The sequence below is a fragment of the Gavia stellata genome, chromosome 13 (assembly GCF_030936135.1).
Source record: "Gavia stellata isolate bGavSte3 chromosome 13, bGavSte3.hap2, whole genome shotgun sequence".
NCBI classification, from domain to species: domain Eukaryota; kingdom Metazoa; phylum Chordata; class Aves; order Gaviiformes; family Gaviidae; genus Gavia; species Gavia stellata.
This window is the reverse complement of record NC_082606.1, coordinates 22477448-22502461: the sequence shown is the minus strand read 5'-3', so window position 1 is coordinate 22502461 and position 25014 is coordinate 22477448.

Genomic DNA, 25014 nt, shown 5'->3' with positions numbered 1-25014 from the left:
AGTGGTGACTCAGCTGGCTCTGTGATCCCATCCCACTGTTGCTATCTGTATCATGGGGACACAAATGCTTCCCTCGCTTCCTAAAGCACTGCCAAATATACTTAAAACATAAAAGAATAGCTAATTCTAAAGCAGCTGCTAGAAGTCCTGTCTGCGCCGGCATCTGCTGTCACCAAAACATACGGAAAAAAATCCCCAGTGCAGAGCAGTGTGAGCCAGGTCGGAGCCCGGCTGGCGTACGGCCTTCCTGTGTGTCCTGCTCTGTTCCCATCCTGCTTCGGGATGCTCAGGCTGGTGGCACCTGGATACCTTCCCCTCCTGGCACCGCTCTGGTTTGGCCATCACAGCCGACCCAAGGGAGGAAGAGCCAGCAGATCGTGTTTATTTCCTAAATGTAGTAAAATAAAAAGTTATGAAAACCCCTCTTGGGATGTCCTAACACTTATTGGCCTTCCCACATTCCTGCTCATATCGTTCCTTCCAGCTACCAAATGCAACCCCAAAGCTAAAACTGGGTTTAAAGTCTCCTGTACTTTACAGCTCAACCTCTCTGCGAGGCGGTCCAGGGTGAGATCCCCCAGCCCCAGCCCGGATGGTTATCCACCGCCAGGTAACGCTGCACGCACCATCCGGCCCTGCGAACCTTGATTTGCAACCTTTTTTTTTTAATTGTCCCTTTCCCACTCAAGAGACGTTTCCTGACTTTGCTTGCAGAAAGGAAGGACACTTTGAACAACGCAGATGTGGGGTCTGATTCCCATTTAGGACAGAGGGCCCCTTTACCCTGCTCCAGCACCGCATAAAGGCTTAAATGCAAATGGGAACCAGGCCCTTGGAGGTCTCACTTTGAACAGGTTATATTCTTACCACTTTAAACAAACTTTTAGGAGAGGGGGGCAACTGAGTTTTAACCAGTACAATATGGCAGGGGCTGATGTTTTAGGCCTGATCTTTTTCTCGTCCCGGGAGGACCAGCCTTTCCGACACCCTGGGCACTGCTGGAGAAGAGCTGAAGGGGAAGGGTCAGGCAGGCAATTGCAGCAAAACAGAAACCTTTTTTTATTGAATAAATATAAAGATACTGTATATGAACAAAAATGAAGCATGTTCCACAGAGGATTTTAAAGCTTCCAAAAATATTCCCTCAGCCCTTGCCAAAGGTAATACAGCCAGACTTTCCATGGAAAGCATCATTGTGCACGGTGGGGTTCAAGGAGGTCGCTCTGCTTGAAGTGCACAAACAGCCAGCGCCCTGTCCCGTCCCTCCTCTCCACACACACGCTCTGCCACCAGCAACAAGTGGCCTTTTTTTTTTAAAAAAAAGAAAACAACTTTCTTCCCTCAAAGGTAGTATAGAATTCACCCTCGCTGCGCAGCAGTAGCAAGCTAGAGCTTGTATTTACAAGAAGCCCCCTTAAGAGGACTTTGACGGCTGTTTATAGAAAGCCCGGACATCAACAGGTTTGCTCAGGGGGTTCTGTATTTTTGGAGACTTTTCTAAGCCCCGCTTTCTTCCCCATCCCCAAAGCAATGCCTGTAACAGATCCTGCAGTAAGGAGGTGGGAAACTCACTGACGAGAGGTTACTGCTAGCACACGCATTACTACATTCTTCTTGGAGGGCTGGAAAATAACCCTCTTTTCTAAAGTTGCTGCCTTCCACCTAATTACCCCCAAAGCTTTGACTTGTAAACACCTGACCTAATTCTTTCCATGGGCAGTTTTTAATAACAGAAATTCTTCAAAAGTGTCTTTATGATGCATCACACCGTGTTACCTTGTAAATAAGCTGTGCGCCAACCCAGCATTTTACAGTGCAACGAGAGAAAGACACTTAGTCACCAAATATTCAGCATTAGGGAGAGGCAATACAGTGAGGTTGGCAGCGCTCAGTCCTTTGCGGCTGAAAATCTATGTCCGAGCCACTGCAGAGGAAGGAAGGTCCTTAGATCTTGTCCTAAGAACAATACCGTGTGCATATATAGGCCTTTTCACTTTTGGATCACAAAGCTTTCTACAAGTATATGTCAATGAAGCTGCAAAACTTACTTGACACTTAGGTAGGCGGGGGCTACGTGAATAGAAAATTCAGGATCCCTGGGCTTCCTTTGCTCAGCACCACCGGTACGCCGCGCTGGACACTGGGCACGTTACAGCATGAAAAGGGCTGTTCGGATGCACTTGTGTAGGCACCGCAAAGGTACACGTGGCAAAACCCAGGAGCCTCTCCAGGAGATTAGCAGGTTTCCCTGCAGCAGCTCTACATGCCAGTGGAAGAGTTGGGAGAGGAACCCCGATCTCCCCACTTCCCCATCTCACGCTCCATCCCGTGTCTTGTCTTGGCACTCCGGATCAGAGCTGATTTTGCAAATCCTCGCTATTTGCATTCTGGATTTGTATATATTTGTATATGGCCATGCCCAAACCTGAAGTTGTTTCGGTAGCGCATATACACCTAAATTAGTGAATACAACATATTTAGCGGCGGGGCTGAGCCCCGGTCCAGCGAAACCCGGAGTGACCCAGCGGAGAGGCAGAGCCCCGAGAAGACCAAGGAGCAGGGAAGGGACGTAGGCAGCGCTGCCAGCTGCTGCTGGCCTTCAGCAAGAGAGATTCAACCTCCTGGCTGGAGGGAGGGAGTTAAGAAGCAGGCCTGGAGAAAGAGTTGCCGAAAGCGTTGCAACATGATAGAAGCTCTGCAGGCCTTTGATCTCGGAGCTGTTCTTGAACTGTCACTTTAATGATGTGTCAAAGACTAAAAAGAGTTGAGATTAAGAATACTGGAGCCTGGGGAGAAGGAGAAGGCCATTTTAAGCCCTCTGGGTCTTCACTGGGTTTCTGGAACCTTTTAGATCCTTACTGCATACTGTGCACCAACATATATCTGAAACACAGGTCAAATTTTCGAAGTCCTGCACCACAGTTTGCCTTATAAAAAGCCTGCATGCTCCCTGCATGGGCAAATCCCTACCTGTTCCAAACGTGCACGTGCACGCACTGCTCAAGCAAGTTTTTCGCACAAAAGGCTAAAGTGAGTTGTTTTCCCGAGTTTCTCTGCGGGATGCTCTCCCCCGTTTAACCTGTCCCAAAAGCAATGCCATGGCTGAGTTACAGAACAAGGGTGGTGGCTGTAAACCAGGCAGGTCTTCCTTAAAACAGCCTGAACTGCAGAAAACGTAGGCAGTTTTATCAGTCCGCGACTGGCAGGAGGACATTTGGGCTCTCTGCAACTGCATATATTTCATTAATATCCCAGCCAGCTTTAATGGCATTACCATCAGGTTAATCTACTTTAGATTAATGAACCTCAGTTTCAGCCAGGCAGGCTAATTAAGATGATTTTCTTTGAACTTGTTCTAATGAATGTATTAATATCGTTCAGGGCTTCTTTTGGAGCTACAAGCATGGCCATGTTATTCCTGAGAAGAGGCCAAACATTTTTTATTAGAGAATCATGTGCTGTGCAGAGTCTGAGACTGCCTTGCCTTTGTTTTCTCTGTGTTGCACCTTTACACTGTCTGCAGAGAAAGCAGCCCTTTGGTTTGCAGATTTTTGCTGCGGGTCTACGAGTCAGTAAGAGTTCAGGAGTGCTCTGAACACGCTCAGGATTAGACCCATAAAAAAAAGTTAAGAACATTTATTGTTGACTAGCTCTTGTTCTTAAAAAATACTTACATTTATTTAACTGTTCCTCCACCTTCATTCCAACAGAGAGATATTTAAATAGCAAAATAGCAAAGCCGTGGCTTTGTGTGAACAATGCCCATGCTGGTATTACCTTCAGAAGAATTTTAGGGATCCCTGTTTCCCGAATGCCACTCACCCATCGGGTGGTACAACACACTTCAATGCAGAAGCATTCAGTACAGCACCTGGCACAAAAGAATGGCACATTCCTTGGGAAAAACAACACCCAACTCCAATCCCGTGAAAACGGCGCGTGAGGGTATGTGTCTATATGAAGACTTGACCATAAGATTGGCTTACCTCAGCCTAAGCCACCTGACGTGGTCTCCTCCCAGCTCTATCAAACCTTGCTGCTCTCCTCAAAGACACTTCAGCTACACTGGTTATGTGCAAATTGACACCCCCCCAGTACTCAGCCTGCAAAACTCATCCCACAGGATGAGTACTATAGGAGGACTATGTGTACCATAGGAGCAAGGCAGGGAAAGAAAACCGGGGTTGCTGGTGGCCCTCCAGGACTGATGCCGGCAAGCTGGGTCGGCTCCCAGGACAGCACGGTGTGGGGCTGGGAAGGCAGCAGAGATGGGAAGGGCCTCTGGGGCAGGAAATGTGCAGAGGTCTGGGCGGAGGAGACGGTAAGGAGCCAAGTCTGAGGGGTCTATGGTGTAGATCGCTGGGCTGGGTTGGCAGGGATCTGGACCCGGACCATCAAGGGCACAGCCCAAGTGCAATTGCACTGACTTTGTCGAGTGCTGATGAACCACAGAAACATAGGGTGGTTGTTACAACTTTTCTAGGCTATTCTGTGGCAGCTTCCCATGCGGGTAAGGCTGCAAGGGCAGGTTCAAGGCTGGAGTTCGAAGGAGGGAGAAATAACTTGCAATTTTGGCTTCACTACAAGAAGCCTTGCACGGGGGTCTCTCTTGGACACCACTATGGGAATCTTCCTGGGCTGTTGTTTTGAACAAACATAAAAAATGCATAGGGATAAACATTGTGGGTTTGCTCAGACTCTCACACTCAGCCTTCCTGACAGCCATGGTCGTACCCCACATCCCTGGGGAAGCCGCTAAAGAGACAGTCTTCTAAATGACACCTTTCTCCAGCCCCCAAAGACACCCAGCTTCGCCGCTCTCAGCCTCCCGCCATCTCAGCCCAAGGCTTGGGAGCGGCTTCCAAACCCAGGTCCCTGGACATGTACAACACGGACAGCATAACATGGGGCTGGCTTAAATAAGCTCTTTAATGAATCGTTACTCAAATGAAATGAGAAAACCACAGGTCCCATCTCTCAGAGTCACAATCCCTCAGCATAAATAAAATAAACAGCCTGGAAACAGTTCTATAAAAACATATTGCCACACAGGTATCATTCAAAAATGGGGAGTATGACTTTTTTTTTTCTTTCCCCTAAGTAACCAGCCTGCAATCAATGTGCCAGGCCAAGGTGGAGTTTATTTATAAATGCACATTTATGATGAATCATTGGAGGAAACGCATGCAGACTGGAGACAAAAGTCTGCAGTTGCTAAACCAAATAGGAAATGCTCTTTACATCTGCCTCTTCAGTTGGCATCCAGTTCCCCTCAGAGTCTCTTTTCTGCTGGGTAGGCCTGTTTATTTTTGGGCTACTTTTGTTTGCAAAGGCAAACAGAGCTTCTGATTTCTGTATTTATCTATTTTTTTTCTTTGTAAACAACACTTCTCACTTATTCAAGCCCCAAATTATTAACAGTGGAACTCGGAGCACCTTCCTGCATAGAGTTGTTTACTCTGTTCAGGGAAAGCAAACCAACAGAGTGGAAACAGGGTGGAAAAACAGCCTCATTAAAGTGATATAAAAATAAGGACAATGGTGGAGCAATCCTGCCAGCTATGCAAGAATTCCCGTCTATTTTCTGTTAGATTTATTTTAAATATTACTGAATTGAAGTTGTTAAATCGGTACAAATCACTAACCGACTGCTACTTGTATCTCAGCAGTAAGTTTTCCAGTGATGGGACACGTCGATAGCACTCCCATTCATTTTACCTTGTTCTGCCCCAAACTGGCCCTAACAAGGCACAGAACACTCAAAGGAACAAGCTGCTTATGTTTCCCCAACAGGTTCCCGGGGATCTCCAAGGGGACACCACCAGGCCCGTGGGGATTCACCCACCTCTATGCCATAAAGAATCAGCAGAGCTGGAGGCAGAACCCACATCCCACCGATGCACCCTACGCATCTCCCTACCGCAGGCTGACCGTATGGGCCTCGCTCATGTAACCCTACAAGTTTTAGACCTCCGTTACTGCAGTGAAATATTTACTCTGTTTGAGTACGAGCTGATGGGAGATAAGAAACAAGCTCTTGTTCATAAGCCTTGCTTTCCTCCGACGGCTGGTACTCCCTCTGCGTGTGTGTGTGAGTGCATATGAAACTCGCACATTAGCTATTTGATCACCACTACTTATTACAGAATTTGTATGCAGAAAACTGGCATGGTCTTTCCTTCATGAGACTTTAAAATCCTTCCAACCCCACTGGAGAGAGAATTCACACTGCCAACTTTTTTTCCAAGGGTTTTATAGAATGTGCTATGCGTGCAAAATGCAGTCTTTAACTGTTAGAAAAATACAGTAATTTGAAATGTAAGCAACAAAAATAGACGCACACAAAAACAGAAACAAAGATGGATGATTTTATCCACTTCGGACTCACTGGAGGAAGAAGCACCCTGGTAACTATTATCAACGGTAAACGCTACATCTTATTTATGCAGGACAGAGCAGCGCTTCTTATTTCTGCTCGCCTTTTATAGTAGGTTAAAAAATAACAATATTGCCGTGGAAAGATGACGCAAGCAATAACTTCACGCCGTCAGAACAATTCCAGCAGCCAAGGCAAAGCCGAGGAACATGTCGGTGAAGTACAAAACTTCTCACTCTCTTCGGTTGGAGGGCAGAGGACTGCTGGAGTCTGTGGTTTGTAGGCACTGGAGGGGCAGTGCTCATACTTCTGCAATCTTGGTTTTGTGGAATGCTCTGCCTCCTCCTGACCTTCGGAGCATGGATCTGGCTGGCCTGAACAGCACTTAAGCAACTTGACTGCTCTTGGGAGCTGTGTGGTCCTTCGTCCCCATTCACTGGCCCATAGAAAGCTGTGGGAGACTTCCTATTTATTTTACTGGCCTCAGGAGCAAGCCTTTGTTTGGGGAGGCAACCTCGAGCAGGTTTAGGGACTTTACACTCTCAAAAGTAATCCCCAAGCTTTTTCTCCGCCTGTGTTTTTATAAAAAATCACCCACTCTAAGTCGTAACAGCGAAAAAGCCCTGCACATCAGCTCTGCACCCATTTGAAGGGCAACGGCACGTCCTCCTGCCAGGTCTGGCCCCAGGAATGGACCTTTGAACAGGGTCACGTCTCCTGGTTGCCAATACAGCTCAGCACGCCAGGGCTTCCAGAGGCACTCAAAGGCTTTCAGAACTGCAGAGGCATATGTTTCAGTAACAGCCTGCTCCCAAAATTAAGAAGAGCTGTATTATCGCTCCTGCCAGAAATAACGTAAACTAACGTTACTCCAGGAATGGGGTTTGGGTGACCAGTTTCAGTGCCATGTTCAGGACACTGAGGGGAACTTGCTGTTCTTTAAAAAAAATATAAAACAGTTCAACTAATGAAAAACTGATAAGAAAATCACTGAAATGCCAAAAATACTCTCTCACACAAAACAAATACTAATTCTTGCAATACTATATATATTTATTGGTTAAAAGCACATACCAGCCTGTCTAAATCTGTGATTGGTGCCCAGTTTATAACACCTTTGTGGCTTTTAGTTTCTCACCCAGACACATCAAAGCAGGGGACAGTTAGCCAAGGAAAACTTCATTGTTAGTATTAACTCACTCCAAGAAAAAGATTTTTGGAAGTTTGAGAATTTTTCACTTCATGGCAATTGCTGATTAATGAACCTCAATGGGCTACAGCCTAAAAGAGGACTTTGTTAATAAAAAATGCTAAACAGTTCAGGAGGAGTAAGATACTTTCTTTGAAACTAATTGATATAAAGGCGTATACTAAAAAAGAACCGTGAAGATGGATTTATTCAGTGTGATCCTGTTTGCTTTCCAGTTCCGCCTCAGGCTATTTCTACTTGCAAAAAACAATTACTGAGGACAGGAGGAGAAATCAAAGAAATCACAATATAGCTGGAAAGATTAGAGCACTTGGGAAACACTTAGCAACAATGATATTTAGGAAAGGAATGGCATTACCCCTCTGCCTCCTCTTGGCTACCACCAGCACAGCTATTGTATCATAGCAGGAGCAGGGGCCGAGGCAGTGACAACTTCTAGCAGGGATGGGAGCACCAGGATCCTGGGGGCTCTTCCTGGCTTTCTCATGGTTTTATTTGGAGAAGTCATCTAACATCTCTGAACCTAAATGTATTAGTCGGAAAACAGGGTTAATAAAAATGACTCATTACAGTGGGATGATCCAAGCTTAATTCCTGTTTACACAGTGTTTTAGGCTTCCCAGCAGAGAGGTACCACGTGGAAATGCAATTTTTTTTTGGTATTAGTAGATGGTGCTGATGCCTGCACGACTTGTGCTTGAGCTAATCACCAACACCAGTGGAGATACAGTGAGGGACCTGCACACAGAAACCGAGCACGTGCTTGGAGTCACCACGTCGGTCACTGCAACTGGGAGACTTCAGATTTTCTCTGTGGTTCTCAGGGTAGGGAGGAAGGTTTCTAAGGGGGAGGTTGGTCAGCTGTGAGGAAGCAGCATGGCCTAGCAGGCAGAGCATGAGGTCAGGGTGACCTCAGCTATATCCTTCCCCTGATCTAGAGCGCACTTTCCTCACCCATGTAGAAGTTTGTTGAGGCAATTGCTAACTGTCTGGGATACGGACTCTGAATCAGTGCAACACCCGGGCAGCCCCGGTTAGACATCAGCTCCTGAGCGCTCTCGGAGCCCAAGTGCGGATGACCCCATCGTGGTCTGCTCCAGCCAGCTGGAGCGTGCATGAAGATGGGGAGCTCCCACTGCCAGAAAAAACCCGATCCTTTCCTTTGGGACTCCTGAAAGCTAAACCTTTGTATGTTATTTTGAGGTGCCTATCGCAGACAGGGGGAGCAGGAATGTAGCATTATGGTAACAGGCCGTATATTTATGGAGTCTGCATTACAGTGGGAGGAAAGGGCTGTATTATGGAAATTATATGGGAAGAGATATGCCCAGGCAGCGCTGGCTGTGCTCTGTAGTCTCGAATCTTTGTGTGAGGGGGTGGCTAGATGATGGGAAGAGACTGCTGTTTACTGTGGAATGACCTTTCCTTCTATAAGTTTCTGAGAAAGAAACGAGAATTGTGTGCTTTTATTAAATTCAGTATTTGTATCCTGCCTCTGTGATAAGGAGCAGTCTATAAATCACTGAATAAAACAGCTGTAAATCATCATCCAAGCTATTAAAGCCTCTCGGGTCTTTAGCAGATTTTCTACCCCCACTAGTTCATAAGCACAATCCAAAATGTCACCCAGACACTGCTCCCCGAGGCCTTATTTTTCATTTTGGGCTGAAAATCTGAATTCACAACAGACCCAAAGCAGCATTTATCCCAGATGGGTTTTCAAGCACCACAACACTGCTGTGCCTGTGAACCTCCTTTATCATGCAGTCTTCAGCAGGCTAAATAACACGACACATGGGCAGACCTATTTCTCTCAAGCATGGATCTCTGATTTCCATAGAGCACAGCTGTAATGGTGCAACAGGGCAACAAAAAAGGTTGAAACTCAAGACGTTGGCAGCACAGTCCTCACACAGAGCCAGCCCTTCTCCCCCTGAAAGCAGGGTGGAAGCTTTCACGGGGCTCCACCACCATAGGCACAGACCTCCATGTCAGGAGATGAGAATAAACCTCAGCAGCAGGGGTTATCGGCTTCCCGATGGGTGGGTTGCACCACGGACAATGAGGAGATTGCAAAATGTTTGAGGACAACACTGTTTGGGTTCCCTGTTCTCAGGAGCCTGATGACAAATCATAGCTGGAAGGAGGAGTTCAGCAGCCAAGCTCAACAACCAACACTGAAACATAACGGGTGAATGTATCCACATATCCCACCTTCTAGCTCCCTAGCTCTGGCAGGCTGGAGTCCATCTCAGCTCCAGATTTCTATGGCTGGCAAACCCAAGTAACTACTTTTGACAAGTTTGTCCCTGTTTTTTGAGTGCTCATGGAAAAAGACTTGTATATTTGTGATTTTGCAAGCTCCGTGTGAATAGGCACGGTCCTTTTTGCTTGCAGAAAAGTAAGTTGTTCCTCCAAACTTGACTATACCAATTGAAGGACCATCTTGACATTCAGCTCATCACTAATGTGAAGTGTTCCCTAAACAATGAGGACGACAACACAGGACCCCAAGGCCTGTGTTTTAAGTATAATATTTCTGCTGACTTACCCACATAGTGTCTTTGCATGAAATACACAGCTACGACATCTCACATGGCAGATATACCTTAATAAAGGTACTACTAGATTAATCACTTTGGAGCCTCCTACTCAAACTAGAGAGAAACAAAAAAGGCCATCAACACCAAAAAATCCCAGAAGACAAATCCCCAAAGACAAATTTTCAGTGGTAGCTTAGGGACACCAAGGATTCGCAGCCTGTTAATACTGCAATCAAACCACCTTGGCACTGCAGTTAGTAAAGGTAACGGTTAGAAAACAAAGCTTGAGTAAAACTCTGATACTTCTGGTCAAGAACTGAGGAATGCTTAATCACACGCCGGCTCACATACTGCTTCAGACTTCTCTGGACCAGACTGTGGAAGCCCATAGGAATCCTTGTCATAAATCAGGAGAAGGAACAATAAGGCTGCCACCATTACAAAAAAGCTGCCGTTTGGTCTTTTTAGTATTTGAGCCCTGTGGTTGAAAACGCCCTCGCCAAAATTTGCCTTAGACCAAATGCAGAAAGGCTGTTTAGGACTGTATTAACCGAACATCGGGAATTTTTAGCCTTATCTAGAAAACAGATTTGTACCAGTTTAACTAGATCACTTGAAGAGTGGTTTCCATGCTGTAGATGTGACCTTCCTCATTATAAGGCGGGTAGACAGAAGAGGTCCTTCCTGCACCACCTAATGGAAAGAAAACACACTCCGGCCCCTCTCCCTCAACGCACCCACGGAGCAGCAGGACACCTGTCAGACCAACACCAGTTAAATCTCCACAATTTCCTTGCAGGCACAAGGCTAAGCTAGTACCATTAATATCTCAAAGAGGTTATACATAAAAGACCTGCTTTATTTTAATTTCCATTTTTCAGCCATTCCCCTGGTTGTTTCTTGCCTACATTCTCCCTGAGTGTCTCTGCTAGGGTTTCACCCAGCATTATGTCTACCCCATGGTCGGGACGGATCAACACCGGCATCACAGAGGGGTGTTTCAAAGCTCTCACCGGGGTAAGCAAATCTGGATCCCAGCTCACTAGTACTTTTTCTTTCTCATACTTTGGAACGACCACACTGGTAGTCCCATTTCAATCACTATTTTTACCAGATGATAATTCATCAACAGTATAAACCAATGTAGATAAGGCAATTACAGGTATATACATATTAGCAAACAGCTCCAAACAACATGTACTTAGCAAGTTGACATGTATAAACTGTGTTATCACTGTCAGGGGATTTTTTTCAGCAGGTTGACTAAGACAGGAAACAAGATGCAGGTAGTTTCTATGATGGAGCCAACACCGCCAGGGTACGCTTATGGTAGATCTCACCTTGTGGTAAGAAATGCAGAACCCTGACTGTGGTATGGACTTGTTTGTTGTATTAAATCCGTCAGTGCAGGAGCTGGCTGCCAATACAAGTTTGCACAGAGCACACCTGGGCCTTCATCTTGAATACAGCTTCCGTGTTGCATCAGGTAATGTAAACAGAAACAACAATACTGTCCTCCCACTATTTCTTCTGCAAAATGGAAGTTTTTCCTTCAATACCACCTTTGCGCAATGAACGTGCAGACAACTGGCAGTCCCAGACTTCGTTTTTTCTTTCCTGGCCATGTACCAATCGTGTCGGAGAACCCAACTTCAAAGGCAAAGCAGTGGAATAAAGGGCTGTCTTGGCCATGCCAAGAATGCTTTTCTTAGACAGGTTGAGAGGAGATGAGAAGTTGGAAGAAAAAGAAGTATCTCTGGCAAACCTGGTTCCAACGGTTTTACTGTCAAGATGTTAAATAAATTAAATAAATAGCAGAGGGACTGCAGAAGATCCCCAGCTGTCTTTCTCCATGGAACGCAGATATGCTTTATCCTCTGTGAACATCCAGTAATATCTGCGAAGATACCTACCCAAATCCATCCATGGCTTAACTTCATGGAATGAATGCTTTGACACCAAAACAAAATTCTCTTGTGCTTTAGCAGGGAACAGGAAGATTTGAGAGACAGAACCAGACCAGAGGGTGGCAATGGGACAAGGTTCATCCGAGTGACCATTTGCAGTCTCTCCGTACCTATCTCAGCTGAACAAAGCCCAGGAGCAGGGCTGCCTAATGACCTGTTGTTGGAGGTAGGAAGGGGCGGCTAAGAGTGTCCAATTCCTTCTTTTTCCAGCATGCAGCCTGCCTGCTGCCAATTCCAGGTGTTCAACAATAATGTAGCAGTTACTCCCGAGTAACACCTATAATTTGAGTCACTGGGACATTTCCTCTGGCATTTCAAAGCATATGGAAAGGAATGTGAAAACCTTTCATTAGCCACAGGCAGGCAGACGCTGTCAGAATCACTCAGACGTGCCCTAAAAGTTTTCCAAAAAACATATTGATGCCTCCTAGTTGCTGGGCACCAGGCAATACTGGAGACCATGACTGTGAACAAAACACTGATTTCTCCATACTAAATACGCAGGAACAACTGCAACCACTCCTGCCCTCTGGAAGGGTTTTAAGATTAGAACAACATGTTCAAACCACTAATCCTCACAAAGTATCACCCATGCTGTCTTAGAAAGGTAGGAGGGATTCCCTAGCCTCTGGGGAATGACAGCTCCTTTTCCCAGGAAGGGCACGTGGGGTTAGAGTTGCAGGAGTTTTCTATTCTGCTGTTCTGTCCCTGTCATTTGTGGAAAGACCTGCAGCCTCTCCTGCTCGCATGGTACTGTTACTCCACAGAGAGTTGCGAATATCTGTCCATGTTCCATGGAATGGATATAATTTGCCAGATTTTGTGTTTACTATGGAATTTCTACACAGCTTCACGAATCCCTATATTTTATAAGAAAACAAAGTGGCATATAAAAACATTCTTAGTGGTGTTTTATTTATACAATTAATGGTCAACAGAATATAATGTACTTTTATGCACTCCACCTCCCTGCCCCAAAAACCAGTTTTGTTTGACAGTCAGTTTTGTTCCACAATCTCCAGGGGTACATTAACCTCTGCAAAGTCCATGCTTGAGTTCAGAATTGGCATCATCACTCCTTCTCCTGCAAAGAAAAATCAAGCGAGCTCAACACTGAGCCTCTCTTTCCCACTAGAAGGGATTCTTTCAGTTGCATCCCTTGGTACAGTCCTGCAACACAGTGGCAATTTGAAGGCTGCCACCGCATTATGCCAAGTGGGAGGGCTGCCTCTCCGAAGGCCACCAGCGACTCCCGGGACTGAGACGCCAACTGCCGCACTTCACTTGGGGAGCACACAGTCTCCCTAGATGGACCAGTAAGATATTGATACTCTTTGCAGATCAGCACAGCAGACAACAGCTTCTGTGTGTACATTTTACCAGTCCTATGCTGCTCGTGGATCTGCAGTTCTTCACATGTGCTGACTCTGTCGTGGATCCCAGCCTGGAAACCCCACCAGAATGACGTGCAGGAATCACTGAATGTTCAGCCTTGAAGGCAATTTCAAGTCCCACGTTTACAAACAGAGATCAAAATCTATAGGGATTTCACAGCATGCCACTTGCACTCCTGGTTTGCTGGTTATTGTACGTTACATTATTAGGATGGCCATACTCGTCTTCCTCTCTAGAGCAGTGCGCTCTGATTCAGGGCCAGTTAATGGTGTCCGAAGTCACCGAGAGTTCAGAGTTAGAGAAGAACAAACATGAGATTTGCAAGAAGCTGAAGAAGCAAGATATGTGAGAACAAATCTGAAATGGCAACCCAGCTCAGACCTGCAAATGGCAACCCCCTCTGAGGATTTCCTGGATTTTTTTTCCTAACGCATCTTAGCTAAACTGGTTTAAGAATGGGTAAAACCAATATGAAGATGTCTACACTGAGGCTGTCTAGGAGTTTAATTAGATCAATTTGAAACTGATTTAGTTAAACCAGTGAATGTTTCGTAATGTGGACCAGACTTTGAATTTCAAGCACATCAAACCTCATTACATGTATGCTTCATTATAACAGTGCTTCCCTCCATGCTCTCATGGCAGATTCCTGCCTCCTGAGGTTTGGGCTGGAATGCCAACAATTCATTTTAATGCAGTTCAGACATTTTAAAGCTTTGCTGAGCTATCCCCAAAATAACCACTGATAGTAGGTGGCAAGCACCCTGGAATGATTAGGGTCTCTCTTGTTCAGGAAAAAAAGATATTTGATTAAAAAAAAAGGAAAACCCATGTGAACAGGATAAGCATTAAGGGAGAAAAGGCATGTGTTGCAGTGAAAAACAGTTGAATTCAATGCCTCAACACTAGTTACATTCAAAAAATATGTCTTTGCAGAATAATGGTCACTGGGCATGTTATGTCGGGGTTTTACTTAATTTAGTTGCACACTTTTTGCTCAAGTGTTGGATTCACACTTCCCCTTTCTTGCTTCCGTGTCCCCACTGCATTTTATTCCATTCCAGTTTTACTTCCTATCATGTTGTTGCGTTCATGCTGCCGAAACACTGAGCACCAGCTGGCACGCTCCTTGACATCTGTGTGGTGGTCTGCTTTTGCTCCTCCCTGGTCCTGGTTCAGTAAAATGGCTTTTGCTGAATTCCTACAGACTATAGCAGGCTGACAGCAAGGAACTGCAGCATATGCTTAAACCTGAGGCATGGGTTAATCCCAAGAATGGAACGATGTACGTGTACCGTGTTTTGCTGACTCAGCTTTTTGAAGGTACACATTGATACAAGCAATGCATAGCTTGTATCGCTTAGTGATTAATCAGTTCTGTGAAATGACATTTAATTTTGAAGAAAACAAATTACCGCTCTCTCCGTACAGTGAACAGCTCTAAAATTAAACAGGCATTGTCCCAAAACCAGAAAGTAATCCGAACAAGACCTCTCTTTCTCCATGGCTGCTTCACCTCTTTACTTTTTAAGGAGAGATATAGCAGTGAAAAATGAAAAACCTGAGAAAGAAAAGGATCTCATTCAGGAACTCCAAGCCCTATCGACAGCACAATTTAAAGCAGAGCATCCCCTGTACTCAAGGTCACGACCAGTACTGAAGTCAGGAAACAAGTCCACAGACATTATTGCAATAAAAGAAGAAAAGCTTTTCTACCTCTCAAAAATGTCCTGTACTTTTAAAGTATTTCAAAACAGGCCATCAAACAGCGTATTCCCGTAGGCTGCCGCACTGCCGAATCCTGCAGATCCGGAGTCACTCACGGACCCAGCATGCAGGGCTGGGAAACCACAAGCGGAGCTGTGACATTTTCAACATTCATGCTTTTGCCTTTCAAAACTCAGCGACTTCAGGGATAGTTACGGTTACAAAAGTTCACCTGCTCTCGGTTAATGTTTCAGAGGCCTTAAGCGATATGTTCCCGGGAGGTTTCTCAGACTACAGGATAATCACTCAGGATGTTCTTTCATTTCTAATATGTTAGGAGGCGTTTTTCCCTATTCTCATAAGGCACAACAACAAAACAGAACGAGCGACGCGGGGGGGAGATCTGTATCCCTTGCCAGCTATTCTCAACACAGATAGAAAGAAATCAGAACAGGGAAGTTGTGCGGTGAGCACTTCATATTTTTCTTAGATGGGCTCAAAATGAGACTTTAACCTCACTCCAGATCAACAAACACTGAAACTTTCAACCATTCAAATAACCTTTTTTCTGCTCCAGTTATCTGAGTTTCTGTATTACAACATAAAACCTTAACTAAGTAGGAATAAATACACATCTTGTGATCCTACAGGTTTTACCGACCTCACAGAGCTTCTATGAAAACCAATGCATTGCCATAATCCTGTTTGTATTTTTAAATAAAGCCCTCTACAGCTTCCAATGATGCCACATCTTGTCCTAGACCAGAAATAAAGTCAAGCAGAGGACTTCAGTCTTGCTGCCTAGCAGGGTCTCTTTGTGGGGTAGCCTGGGAATGGCAGGAACAGCAGGGAGGATGTGGATATATTATCTCACTTCAGAAGGCACTAGAGGGGAAAAATCCTTGCTGCTGGGGCTCTTTGCTGGATCTGTGTCCAAACTGCCCAGAAGTTGGTGGGGAAATTTCAGGACAGGAGAAAGCAAGAACAGGAATGATCCCGGTGTTGGAAAAGCAGCCTCTAAGCCCAGCTGGAAAGGGACAGAAGATGCCACCACAGCCTGGAAAGGTGCTGGCGCTGCCCAAGGCAGAGCGGAGAAGCAGGGGGTGGAGGAGGGAGCCCGGCACCTCGGTGCGGGCTGCAGCTGGGAGCCAGCGGCTCCAGGGGAGACCGAGGAGGAAGCTGTTTGCTTTGGAGTTTGTGCCTGTGTTTTTGCTGCAACGCCCCGGGAAGACACAGCGGGGAGTGAACTGACCAGTCTGGTGAACTTTTTATATTCCTTTTGGCCTTTTATTACCCTGAGAAGTGGAGGATTTTTTATTTTTAAACATAGCCAAAGGGCTAAATTAGCATTTTGGCAAGGGAAGCAAGCCTGTAAGGCAGCAGAAAGGGAAGCAACTGTTACCTGGAGCCAAAACTGAATGGAAACTCAGGCAGAAATCCCACCAGTGTTGGAGTCCCATCCCATCCCTAGTGAAGAAGGCGAGGGGCCCAAGAGAAAAGCCTGCACAAGCCTTTGCCAGCGTCCCCTGGGATGAAGCACAGGCGGTGGGACTGCCCTTGCACACAGCGCTCTGCCAACGCACCTCGCTTGGGTGGGCTTCTCCTAGGCGAGGCAGCAGCTCTTGCCTCATGCGTCCATCGTACAGCAAGCTGGTGGCCTCCGAGGCCACCCCGCAGTGGGCTGAGGGCTAAACCTGCAAACAGGGCGGTCCCAGGTATGTTCATGGAGCAACTGGGCAGCACCTTTTGCCTTTTGTGCAACCTGGTTGGCACACCCCATTAAATGCAAACCCGACTGCCTGTTTTGGCAGGCAGACAAGGAGAGTGGCACCACACAAAAGGAATTCAGCTGGGTAAATGGTCACATCTCTCTCTTCCTCCATCTGCTCATGCCAGGAGGTAGCACTAAGGTCATTGCAACATCATACAGCACCTATGTAAACAGCCACGCTCCCTCACACTGCTGGCGCAGGCCATGCCTTGGCTTAATGTCTCCAAACCCCATCTGACACCAATTATAGAGTTCATGTACATAAAGACTTCAGAGCTCCTTTCCTGCAAGGTAGAGCTCATCCCAACCTGCAGCATGCCCAGCCTTCCAGGGTCCACAGTCGGACAGGAGCATTAGCAGAGCATTTCCCTGGGTGGCGGGGTTGTTGGCCAATATCCTGCGCCCCGTTCCTGTGCTGCCGCTCACCTCTCCCTCAGTTGCACGGACACAAGGCTTTGTGGAGCGGTGCTTCGGGAGGCAGGTTTAGTTCAGAGGTATCTAAAAGCTGAAGGCGATTCACCCTCTCACCATCATGCTTACACACCTGTGAAGGAGGTCCGGCTTTAGTCCTCAGCAATGCCTCTTTAACAGTCAGGTTGTTCAGCTCCATAAAAATACCCTTTTTTATATATTGATGTGAGACAATACTGATACCCAGTGGCTGATTAAGTTAATTACAGTTGAGTAAATACCCCCCTTGGTCATCTCCAGGACTGCACCCCAAGGCCTGGCTCCCACTAACTCTGCAGCCTCTAAGCAACGGGTTATTCAGTTCCTACTCATTTTTGGCACTCTTCTAGCCAGAATTGCTGCTAGAAACTGTTTTTGACTGAGAATCAAGTGCAAGTTATACCTACTTTGCAGAGGCAAAACATTAGCTAAGGCAAAGACCGACTACTTTAATCATTCCAGCATGTTATTTGCATTTGCTTTGGCTAACAAATGCCAAAGAGACATTACCAAAACCAAAGCTGAATCCTGCTGAGGTCATGTTATGCTTTTTTCACAGCGATGTGCTGCACCTGGGTAGCAGTTTTAAAATGCAAACAGGTATGTTTTATCAATTTGTAGCAGGAAAAGCTATGATTTCACAAGACTAGAAAAACTTGGCATAGAGTGAATCAGGATTGAAGCCCTCAGTGAGAAAGTTGCTATTTATTTTACCATCAATATTTTTCCTTCCCAAGTACATTTAATTTGAAAGAATTAATGAACAGCAGAAACAAGTCCCTGTATACCACAAACATTAGACAGCATACGGACCAAGACTTCACACGGTAAGCCAGCGAGTGAAGGTTGGAATTTATCAAAACATGGTAGAATAAACTATTTAATTATGTTAGGGTGATTGCCAGCATGCAACAATCCTAAGAGCAAAGAGCTTCTCAAATTGGCCTGAGGGTAGTGGCAGTTTAGTGTTTGCAGTTTTAACCCTACATTTCAGAAGTCTCCTGAACCTCATTAAGTATACGGTATTCCAACGGGCTGCCTGTTTTCCTGCCTACATTGATGAGCTTTGATGACATGGGCGCAGAGCTGTCATTTCTGCTGTGAGAGCTCTAAAGGGCTCTTGCCTCTTGACTGTCAGAGTTTAGTACAGTGTCCCTCTTTCATCACAACCCGCCTTTCGGTATTAGCAACAATTCCCAAAGCGCCACAGAATTCTGGCCCAAGGCCTAGGGCCACCACGTTGTCCTACTTCAATGAGAGGTGGAGTCCAAACTGAAGGCGAGGCTCTGTGAAGAGCAAGCTCGCTGGAAAAGGAGTGCTCGAGGAGCCACCTGGTCCTGCAGGAACACCAGGAGATGTTCTGTCTCCACCAAACACCGCATTTCTACAGCTTTCACCTCCTCAAAGGATGTGGCATGCATGCAGTTAGGCTGTAGGTCACCAGGACTTGGTCTCTGCTGTCTTACTCTGGGCTGTAATTGGGTTCCAGGTTTGTCCCTTTTCGTGCTCTTTTCTCGCTCAGCTGCTTATGACCTGATCTGATGTCTGTGCCACAAGCACTCAGAAATGATGTGGTTTTGTTTTCGCTGCCTGTTCAGATCGTAAGCCCCTTTCGTTAGGCGTTTAGAATGATCCCATGTTCCGTCCCTGAACCTGCCCATGAAACTTAACACCAAAGACTAAGGGTCTTACTTAATTACAGGAGATTTTTTTTTTTCCACCAGCATAAACTGGAGAAAGGTAATTTCCACAGCTGCATTATTTACCTCAGATTTTACTAAGGCTGCTTTTATAGCAGTGCTAGAGGTTAAATCCACTGTTATTTCCTACATGGCCTGACTTTACTGTATGTTACAGTGCATAGTATTCATTTAATCCAAGCAATAAAAAGATATACCAGCAGCACTGTTTTCCAGAAGGGGAACTTAAATAAAAACAATACATTAAAAAAAGAGGCAAAGAAATAAAAAGGAAAAAAAGAAAATCAATGTATTTTTTTTAATCCAGTAAGTCTGTCCCTGGAAGGAAAATCACAACATTTGCCTCATTTCTCAAAAGGCAATCAATCAGTAGAAAAATATTATGTAAACTACCAAAAATACTGTCCTCCTGATTTGGGGTATTGCTCTAAAATTAATAACCATCCTGTTCAACCAAGATAAACTCTGACCAAGTGTTTAAAAAGAAGCGCTCGGCTGACTGCCCCACTACCCCTAAAGCTGTGTGTGCCCTTAAGGATTGTGCCAAACCCGATCGTACAACTCCACTGGACACCAGCTGCAGAGACCAGCAAGTCTGTATCTGTACAGCCAGGTGATGCTATGGGAGGTGAAGTCCCAGGGATGCAGTAGCTGACCTGGCAGAGTCCTCACTTCCTCGCGAGCCATCCCAGTCCATCATTAAATGGCTGGGCTGTGCAGTGCTCACAGTTTTCCCAGTGCCAAATGTGTCGCAGACTTGCAAGTGCTTGGAGAATAACCAAGAGACTTCATTCTCAGTACAGCCAGGAGGCTTGAGAGACTATGAGCTTCCCTTCAAGTTGGGTAAAGCTTCTCGCCCACCATGACGGGGAGCAATAAATCTCCGTCACGCACCAAGGCCAGTGGTCCCTACCACGGGTATCACCTCCTGCAGCACCCTGTGGTTCCTGCCCACCTTCTGCAGTCACCGCCAAAGGGAAGGCGGATCTTTCTTCCCTCCATCTGACCCCTGGGCTGTCTCCTCTTGGGCTAACAGCACCCCATCCCTGCAATCACAGGGTGCCAGGGGGAGGAAGACACCTCCAAAGAACTGACTGCTCCCTACTTCCATCCTCCTTCCCACTGCCAGAGCGACTCATCCACAGACATTTTCCCCTCTGATGCAGGAGAGGGTGTTCCCAGACTTGGCAGCATCGCTGCTTCGAGAATTTCTCTGGCATTCGCTGGTAGAAAAGAAAGCAGATCCCTTTCGAAGCTTGCATGCAGGAATGAGCTGCATGTCCCTCGTGCCTCTTGGCGAACTATAGATAGTGGTTCACAGCGGGTAGGGTCAGTATAAATAGATACAGAATATCTGTATAAAAAAGCACACATTGCTCTGGCCTGGCAAGGTTTCTAATAAGATCTCCCACAAACTGCGTCATAACGTCAAGAGGATTTTATTCCCTGTAATTGAACTGTGTTCTTGCCTGTGTTCTCCGTCCCGCCCTTCAGTGCTCTCCTCTCTGAAAATTCCTTTGTTCAGCCTAAAGAGACATTTCATTAAATAAGAAATAATTTCTGGGAGTGGTAATTACAGTCTTTTTCAGATGGATGATATGTGGCTGCTCTGTTTTCCTTTCTGTTAGCAAAAACAAAGAGAATCCCAGTGTCTTTCATTAGGTGTCAGCTCCAGCCACCCTCACCCCTGCAAAACTCAAACAGGTCAGTTTTGGTCAGGTTGAATTTGTTCTACCAATTGACTGACATTAAGTCGGAAGCAAAGATTTATGCAGCAATGCTCGCTGCCTGCATGATGATCAATCCTGCCTCCCTGAGATCTGCTACCCTTGGGAAGAGCTACTTTTTTTGCACTGGTTCAAGTTGATCCTATTGCTATTTTCTTCACTGTGAGCTCAGCGCACGGGAAGAAAAAGACACAACATTCAGAGAGGCAGGGGAGAAGCACCAGAGCCCTGATCCCCTACTGCACTGTCCCAGCTTGATGTCAGTGGAATTATATCCCTACAAAACACAGGTAGCACAAGCCTGAATCCGCTCCATGGTGTGCTCTGATTGTCTGTTTATTGTGTATTTGCCAAGACATTATAACCAGCCTTATGTAGGGGGGGGGGGGGTGGGGTGTTAGTGCCAGAAATTGCTTCCTTTTTAGTTAATGAGACACTTCATCAAGGGCTGTTTTTCATCTACATTTCTTCTGCTAGGTGCTTTACTGAGCCCCTCACTTTACAAATCAAAGCAATTAGCAGGGCTGCTAACAAAGCTTGCAAAGGTACGAAGCTCATAGACACCATCATACCCATGGATGCTTTCTGACACCACAAGCAACTCCCACACCATGGGGAGCTTTCTGGCCAGTCTTTCCTAGATGTATCTGCTTCCCTGCTCTAAGGCCAAGAAAGGCACTAGGCTCCTGCTTATTAAAGCTTGCAGATTCAAACGCAGCAGCAGTAGGACTTGGATCAGCTGAGCAGACGTGTCAAAGGCAGCACTGCTTGATTTTAGGCCTCTAAGGATTTTGTCCTTCGCCAAACCATGTGTTTCTTTACACAAGACGAGCCAGATGCCGATGTAAAAATCCATGGCACATCACAGCGCCATAACCAGAGGCTTTCTTCTCAAGGGGCATCAGGACTTTCAGGACGGTGCCACCGGTGTCTCCCAATATCTGCGAGTGGGTGACATTCCCCCAGGAGGAGCCGTGCTGCTCTCAGCTGTGTCCCCACAGACAGAGCTGTATCCACTCCTTAGGACTGGCTCACCACAAATGTTGCTGGGAATCACCCTCGTCACTTGGTGGACGCAGCAGCAGGCCACCTCCGTCACTGGGTTCCCTGTTTAACCTGGTTGCATTCCCAGGCTCACACTCTGCAATGACCAATCTCAGTGACATTAACAGCAGCCTCAGAGATATTAAATTCTTCAAGTTCCATGAAAACAGGCCACCAGGTAAAGAAGACAGGGTTTCTTTGTTTCCCCTTGGAAGAAACGGAGGCTGAGCACGGGCTCTTCCACCACTGGAGACTCCCGCAGGTGCTCTCCTGAGGACCCCAAAGCTCATGGGTGCTCCGGGAACTACTTGTTATGAGCCTCAGCCTGTCCCCACACAGCACATTCCTTAATCTGGGAGCCCTCCTGGAAGTCAGAAAGCTGAGATGGAAGTCCTTTTCCCCAGCAGACTTCCTGTGTGTGACCTGGGCAAGTCACTTATAATCATGTGAGATCTGAGAAGTGCAAAATACCTTAAACTCCCTTGAGTATAGGAGAAACCTAAAGGTTACAGAATAAGACTCCTTCATTTGGATTTTAGCCAAGCTTTTGGGTTTAATACCCTCACATTTGCAAAAAGCTGTTGGAGATCCTTAACGCGCTCCAGAGCTCACAAGCTTGGGTTTATGTTTCAGCTGGAAGCCTATCAACAACTAAAAAGAGCAAAATAGCCACTTTTGTGTGAGTCTAAAGAATGATATTTCCAACCAGCAACATGGAAGTGTCCTTAGGGCCACCTACAATCTACCTACAACATGCCATAAAATGACCCAAACGTGTTAGCGGTGAGGATGGGGAGACAAACTTAGCATGGCTCCTTATAGATTCACCTTTCCCAAACTTTCCCAATAAAATCCACAGCCACGCTAACTGCACTGTTCTCACTACCCCTAGGCAAATAAAACAGGAGTAAGCAGATATGCCCAGCTTATTTAAACCTAACTAGCAAATTCCAGCTGACAGCTTCCAAATCGTGTCTCTGAATTTATTGGCATTTCAAAACATTTTACAGAACCACGGTCCACTGGCAATGGAGAGCCTTGTTACAGAAACGCAGGGAGTCAGCGGAGAGCAAAGTACCACAGCAGAAAGCTCTTTATAAAGGTGCCAGTTCATCAATATTCTTTTTGGGGACTACACTTACGTTCAGCACAATTCAAATGCTTCCAAACAGCTGTACTTTCTGCCCAAACATATAGGAGCTGAAAACAGGCTGAAAAGGAGCCTGAAGCCAAGCGAGCCCGCTCAGATCCGAGTTCCTTGACGTGCATTTCAGCTGCGAGTTACAAGGCACACAAGTGAGCTGCCCAGAATAGCACCGGCCCCAGCAAACCCTGTCTGCTGGGCTAATGGTTTCAGGCTGCCCTGTGCTGCAAGATAGCGAGGTTGGTTTGTTTTCTTTTGAATCAGGTTCTCACGTTTCAGAACATGAAGGACTGTGAGGGCCGCATCCTCACCTGGTGTAAAGTGCCACATTGCCTCGCAAAGGAGCTTTGCCAGCTTACACCAAAAGAAGGGCTGGCCCACGGTAACTGAGCCCACCAGTATCTGGTCTGAACTGGTGGTGTGTTGCTGACTGATGTGTCGCTGGAGCAGCAGGGTTTCTGAAGTCAGACACAAATATATCATATATATCATCAAAAGCCTTGGAGCCTGGATGATGTATTAACATAATAACATCTGAGAACACAGTAACTTTAATGATGGCAGACATCTAAAATGAAAAAAATACTCATGGCGCTAACTCAGGGAAAGCCCAGGAAAATCTGGAGCAACGTCTTTTCGTATTTCCCAATCATGCACAAGTTGGTGAAGTGACTGGAAAAAAATGGGAAGAGAATTCACCTGCAGTCCTTGGTGGGAGGGGAAGAAGGCAACATGCATTGCAGTAAGCAGCGCTCTCCCCTGGCCCCGGGGTTGTGCCCTGGGGACCCGTGACATGTGCAGGTTTTACTAAAAGAAGAGGCATCTCTGAACCTCCTTACCTTCCTCCTCACGCAGCCAAAGCCAGACAAACAGGTTTCCCCATCTTCAGCCCAGACAGCTACGGGCTGTGGTGTCAGGCAGTTTAATTCTTTCCTTCACACTCTATCATCCCTGTCCCCTGTTTAAATCCTACAGCTGTTGACGCGCCTCTAAAAGAAGTGGCATGGCTACCCACGGAAAGGAGAGAGCAGAGCTTTCTGGCTGTGGATTACCTTCCACCTCTATTTTTTTAGGAACTGAAAATACAGTGTCACTCTGCACCCATCTCAGCGAAGCATAGATGTAACTGGGGAGAAGGAAAGGTACCGCTTAGCTGTTGAAAAGACTGACGGAGTCAAACAGGAACACCCCTGAGCAGCACTGCACCATCCATCACGCCCCCCTCCCTCCTCCTGCCCCCCGCCCCGTTTCAGTCTCCTCCAGTTGTCAGGAAACCCCGCACCAGTAACAAGCAGTACTTAAACTGTCTCAGCAAGTAAAGCCTAACTACTCAAGATTTCAGTATATTTATGCAATCCAGTCTGGCTCTGGGCCCACGCTAGCTTTATTTATCTAATGTCTGTGCTGTAGGCGATGAATTCATAGAGAAGGTATTATTAGAAGACAACACGCATAATGGGGAAGAAAAAAGTAAGTGAGAAGTCCAGCGGAGCAAGGCTTTGCTGCACTCCCAGCTCCCTTCGGAGCCGGCAAGTGGAGCAGCAGAGCCGGGAGAGCCACGCGCAGCCCTGAGCTGGAAGGGTCCTTGGGCAGGGTCCCCGTCCCAGCAAGGAGCAAAGGGCTTCGGGCCTCCTCGGGACCCTTCCCAGCAGAGTAGGAGTCACGCTGAGAATTAGGAGGAATATGTATAAAAAGCCACTTCAAGCTCTCGGAAAAGGGGGTCACGGCAGCTTTCTTGGCCCTGGCACACCTCCCTCCCTCTCAGCTGGGGGTACAGATCTTCTCTGCCTAGTAACGGCCCGCACAGAGCCTCCTTCCCTTGCCTGCACCAGGCGGCCGTGCAGACAAGCACTTGGTGTGAAGACCTGAGATGGGCATTCGGGAAGTCTGGCAGCCCTGCAGGACCTGCCGGGGCGAGTGGTGGGGGGCTGCCCCCTCGCTACCCCCAAGAAGCCCCAGGTCAGGAAAGGAGCTCAGGAT